The sequence below is a fragment of the Chrysochloris asiatica genome, unplaced genomic scaffold, assembly GCF_000296735.1.
Source record: "Chrysochloris asiatica unplaced genomic scaffold, ChrAsi1.0 scaffold00074, whole genome shotgun sequence".
Lineage (NCBI taxonomy): Eukaryota > Metazoa > Chordata > Mammalia > Afrosoricida > Chrysochloridae > Chrysochloris > Chrysochloris asiatica.
The window spans coordinates 14229916-14235119 of record NW_006408592.1 but is presented as its reverse complement, the minus strand read 5'-3'; the positions used below and the strand labels follow the sequence as shown (position 1 = coordinate 14235119).

At 44.4% G+C, this 5204-nt stretch overlaps 1 protein-coding gene and 1 pseudogene across 2 annotated transcripts in view; both read right to left on the bottom strand.

The window, feature by feature from the left end:
- Positions 1-5204, bottom strand: part of LOC102827026 (serine/threonine-protein kinase PAK 1-like) — an 81476-nt gene that overhangs the window by 22608 nt on the left and 53664 nt on the right. The gene's annotated exons all lie outside the window — the stretch shown is intronic.
- LOC102826640 lies at positions 756-2054 on the bottom strand (annotated as a pseudogene).

Genomic DNA, 5204 nt, shown 5'->3' with positions numbered 1-5204 from the left:
AGTGGAGATTCTACCTTCCTTCACGCCCTCTGAATCTAGGTTCCCTCTTGAAAGCTTGTAATCCAGTCACTTCTTGCCTTTGTAGCCCCCCACCCCCCATTTTGGGTAGCCAATGTCCAAGTTGCCCATCCCTGTCTACTCTGTGTATGGAGGGGGTGGGAATAAATAATCCTTGCTGTAAGCATCTGTTCCCTCTTTTGAGCTACTGCATCCATAGGTGTAGGTCAAGTTCATCAAATTGTTATCAGATTACTCTTTTTTTTTCCCTCTTCTTTCTTCTTCTGGTTGAGCTCTGATCATCCAGTCATTGAAGCCAGGTCAAGTGGGTACTACCTGCAAGTATGGGTGTTCTTGTGCATATCCTCTCTCTTCTTATCAGCTGGATGCGTCACTCTCCACTCTAGTCCTCTGTGGCTGTCACTGACTCTGAGCCCAAGAGTCCCCAGGTCTTGCCACACTGCTGGCCAACCAAGTCTCCACCTGGGTTCACAGGAGTCTATTGAACATTGTAGGGCTTAGCTTGCAGCTTCATTGCTGTTTTTCCCTCACTTCCCCTTATCGGTGACAAGCATGGTCACCAATCAGAGCATGTATTCTCATTGAGTCTTTGTCTTGGAAGGGGGTTTACAATGAGGGGAGGACCCGACCACTTGCATTGATGTCTCCTGGGCAAGCAACTTGCTTATTCTTGTAGTAACAGTCGGTCTGCCTATATCTGTTTTTTGTTTGTTGTTATTTTATGAACAACATGGTGTTTACTTGAAGACCTTGCCCTGGTTGAAGCGTTTGCCCATGTGCTGGAAGGCTCCCTCCCAGGAAAAGTACTCTCGATCCAGCATCTGGGTCTCCTTGTTGCCAGGATCCAGCTTCCGCCACGTGTAGGACTCGTAGTCCACCTGCCAATCTGGACTCAGCAGGAAGGCAAGCTCTTGGCCTCTGAAGACCCAGACTCCAAAGATGGTGCTGCTATTATCGGTTCCAAATAGGATGACACTGGTGAAGGCATTTTTTGTCAACTTTCCAATTGCTCGAACATTCCAGTGATGAGGTTGCAGCTCATGAAGGTCTGGGTGAGCTCCTCGGGGAAGCGGTACTCAGAATACCACAAAGACCAGCCATCCTTATAAAAGTGCTTCCAGAAATACGGCAGTGCCACAGATACTGTGTCCTCATTGGAGTACTTGAGCTTAAATTCGTCCAACACAAAGGTACTCTTGGGCAGGTGAGCAAAGGAGTCCTTGGCCTTTGGCTCAGCAGCTAATGCCTGCTCACATTCGTCCATCTCCTCCTCAGGGGCAGCAGCCGCGGCCTTCTTCTCTTCTTTCCACTCAGCCTGGGCCTTCTGCTTCTCCTCCCGCTGACCTTTCTCTTTCTGTGGGGGGTCCTTCTTAGGCTGCCTCTCAGCAAACTTTTTAGCACTGAACTGAGCCATCTTCTCACAGAGCTTCACCTCCCCCAAGACAGCCCGGAACTGGGGCTGGTTAATGCAGATGAGGAACCAGCGGTTGGTATTGGGGAAGGCCTGACGAAAAGAAGGCTCTAGGACCTGTTTGTAGAGCCACAACAGGGTACAGACAACTGTGATGCCAGCCAGGGTCACACGTTCGCCCACCAGGAAAGTCCTCATGTTCAAGTGAGCATCTAGCAGTCCTAGAATTCATCTCACCTCCTCCTTGGCATTCTCTGTGGCCTGCTTGTTGTGATAAATGATGCCCAAGGTGGGGAAAGCCCAGGTACTGGCTGGGGGGACTATGTCACTTTCAGCAAATCTCACCCACTGCACCACCTGAGCGGCTGTCTCAGGAGTACTTCCCCACAGCTCCTCATTGCTCACATAGTAAGCAACGACATTGCTTTCAAAGACGCAGAATCCATTATCACCCTCAAATGCTGGAACCTTGCCAGAAGGAAATTTGTAGAGAAATTCAGGGGTGCAGTTGGTTTGGCCAAAGTGGAAGTGGGGTGGTGTGGAGCGTCCCGCTGTATTGAGCAGCGATGAGGGCCTTGAAGGCTCTCCAGTTTTCAGGATATATGTACAGGGTCCTGGCCGCCATGGTGATTCCGCAGAGAAAGGGGGTCCTGCCTATATTGTTTTGTATTTTTCCTGTAGGTCTTTCTCTGAAGAACTATCTTCTATTCTTCTAGTCCCTCCAGGCTGGTCTGCTAATCCTTTCAAGTGGAAATTTCCCATCTCTGAAGATCTGGATGTGGTTCAGGCTTCCACTATAGTCTTATGTAATGCAGAGCTCCGCAGGAAGCCTCCTTCACTGGGCACGTTGTAGCCCCATTTTAGGTATTCCAATCAATTATAGGCAGAAGACAGACTTACAAGCGTTCTATGGTGATGTTTCTGGCTATTCCTTTCTCTCCCTCTCCAGTGTCTATTTTATAATATAATGCAAGGAAAACCAAGATTCAAAAGACAGCAAAGGGATGGGCAGCCTGGACATTGGCTACCCAAAATGGGGGGGCTACAAAGGCAAGAAGTGACTGGCTTACAAGCTTTCAAGAAGGAACCAAGATTCAGAGGGCATGGAGGAAGGTAGAATCTCCACTGAGTAGTATACAATCTGTCTAGGCAGGGCTGATGAAAGGAAATGAGGATGGGTCTCTTGTGATACAATAGTGAATATTTGTTATCAGGACTGCTTGTGAGGGTTAGAATTGTAAAGGTAGACGTTTTGTAGCAAGGAGGAAAGAGATTAACTTTTCAGCCTAGGAGCAGAGGTCCCTAGGACCATCAACAGAGCAGAACCGAGAGCGGGACCGTACCCAGAGAAGCAGTGATGCCTGAGATGGAGGCAGTGATGATGACGTGGACGGATGGAGCTGTTGGGGACTTTAGACACAGAGAGGGAGAGGGACTGTATGCTGATGACCGGGGAGCAGGCTTGTAGTGTATACTCTTTGGTTGGTTGATGATGCATGGAAGCTATTGTAACCATAGCAATGATATGATATACAATAAGATGAATGTAAAGCTAATGTTCTCCCATGTAAACTATCACATAATTCACAATAAAACATTTAAAAAAAACCCAGCCAAGCATCTTAACATTATTGCCCCCTTTTCCCCATTCCAACCATGTTTCAATCTCTGTATACCAGAGCCCTGTTGTTCCAAGGTTGTACCTACATCATTATTTACCTCTGTCCCACTTAGCCCATGCAAACCTGCCTAATTGTTCTCCCATCTGCTTTGTTCTTCTATTCCCCTCTCCCTTCTTGTATATTGTACCCCCTACCCAGTACCCAAACTATCCTGTGTCTATTCCATGCCTTGTGCTCCACCTTCCCCTCCCTCCCCTCAACCACCCCCCAACATCCCAGCAACCAGCAAAGAATCCGCCCCCCTTTACTATGGGTTCTTTTCCTTAGTCTTTTACAGTAGTGGTCCTATGCAGTATTTCTCCTTTTGTTACTGATTAATTTCACTCAACATAATGTCCTTAAGTTTCATCCATGTTAAGCAGTGTGGCTTCCAGCTTCCTTGTTATTTTTCAAGGCAGCATAGTATTCCATTGTGTGTATGTATGTACCACAGTTTTGTTTATCCATTCTTCAGTTGATGGGTACTTTGGCTGCCTCTATCTTTTTGCTATTGCAAATAGTGCTGCTATGAACATTGGTGTGCATATATCTTCTCGGATTGTGGCTCGTATTTCTTGTGGGTAAATACCAAGTAGAGGAATTGCTGGATTATAAGGTATTTCTATTCGCAACCATCTGAGAAAGCACCATATTGCTTTCCAGAGAGGTTGGACAATTTTGCAGTCCCACCAGCAATGCAGGAGTGTCCCAGTCTCTCCACATCCCCGCCAGTATTTATTGTCCTCTGCTTTTTTGATCTTTGCTGTTATTACTGGTGTGAGATGATATCTCATTGTTGTTTTGATTTGCATCTCTCTAATGGCTAGTGATCGTGAACATTTCTTCATATGTTTGTTGGCTGCCCGGATCTCTTCCTAGGTGAACTGTCTATTCATGTCCTGTGCCCATTTTTTAATTGGGTTATTTGTCTTTTTCTTGTAGAGGTGTTAGTTTCCTATATATTTTAGAAATGAGTGCCTTGTCTGATGTGTCATTGAAAACGATTTTTTCTCATTCTGTGGATTCCCTGTTTACTCTTCTGGTAAAGTCTTTTAATGAATATAAGTTTTTAATTTTTAGTATGTCCCACTCATCTATTTTGTCTGCTTTTGTTTGTGTGGTTTTTAAAATGTTTTGTAGTCTGTGTATTCCTTGAATTAGTGCCCTCACATTTGTCCCGAGTTTTTCACTGATGGCCTTCATAATTCTGGGATTCACATTTAGATTTTTAATCCATGTTGAGCTGGTTTTTGTATAAGGTGTGAGGTGAAAGTCTTCTTTCAATCTTTTGCATATCATTTTCCAGTTCTGCCAGCACCATCTGTTGAAGGGACTATCACGTCCTCATGCAATATATTTAGGTGTTTTGTCAAAAATCAATTGGCTGTATGTAGATGAGTTAATTTCTGCATTCTCAATTCTGTTCCATTGATCTATGTATCTTTCATTGTACTTGTACCAAGCCGTTTTGACCACTGTAGCCATGTAGTAAATTTTGAAGTCATGAGTGAGAGGCCTCCAACCTTATTCTTCTTCTCAAACAGTGTTTTGCTTATCCTGGGTCTCTTTCTTTTCCATAAGAGTTTGTAATTGTTTTTTCCATGTGTTTGAAGAATGTTGTTGGAATCTGTATTGGAATTGCATTATATGTGTAAATTGCTTTGGGCAGTATTGACATTTTCACAATGTTAAGTCTTCCTATCCAGGAACATGGTACATTCTCCCATTTTGTAAGTCTCTTTTGGTTTCTTGTAGCAGTGTTTTGTAGCTTTCTTTGTATAAATCCTTTGTTTCTCTGGTTACATTTATTCCAAGATATTTCATTCCTTTGGGTGGCTATTGTAAATGGTATTGCTTTCCTAATGTCCTTTTCAGTGCTGTCATTTTTGGTATACAGGAATCCAACTGATTTTTGTATGTTGATCTTATGTCCTGCCACTTTGCTGAATCTTCCAATGAGGCTTAGTAGCTTTTTTACTGAGTCTTTGGGGTTTTCTACATATAGGGTCATATCATCTGCAAATAGGGAGAGTTTTACTTCCCCTTTGCCAATTTGTTGTTGTCAGGTGCCATCGAGTCGGAACCAACTCATAGCGACCCCATGCACAGCAGAA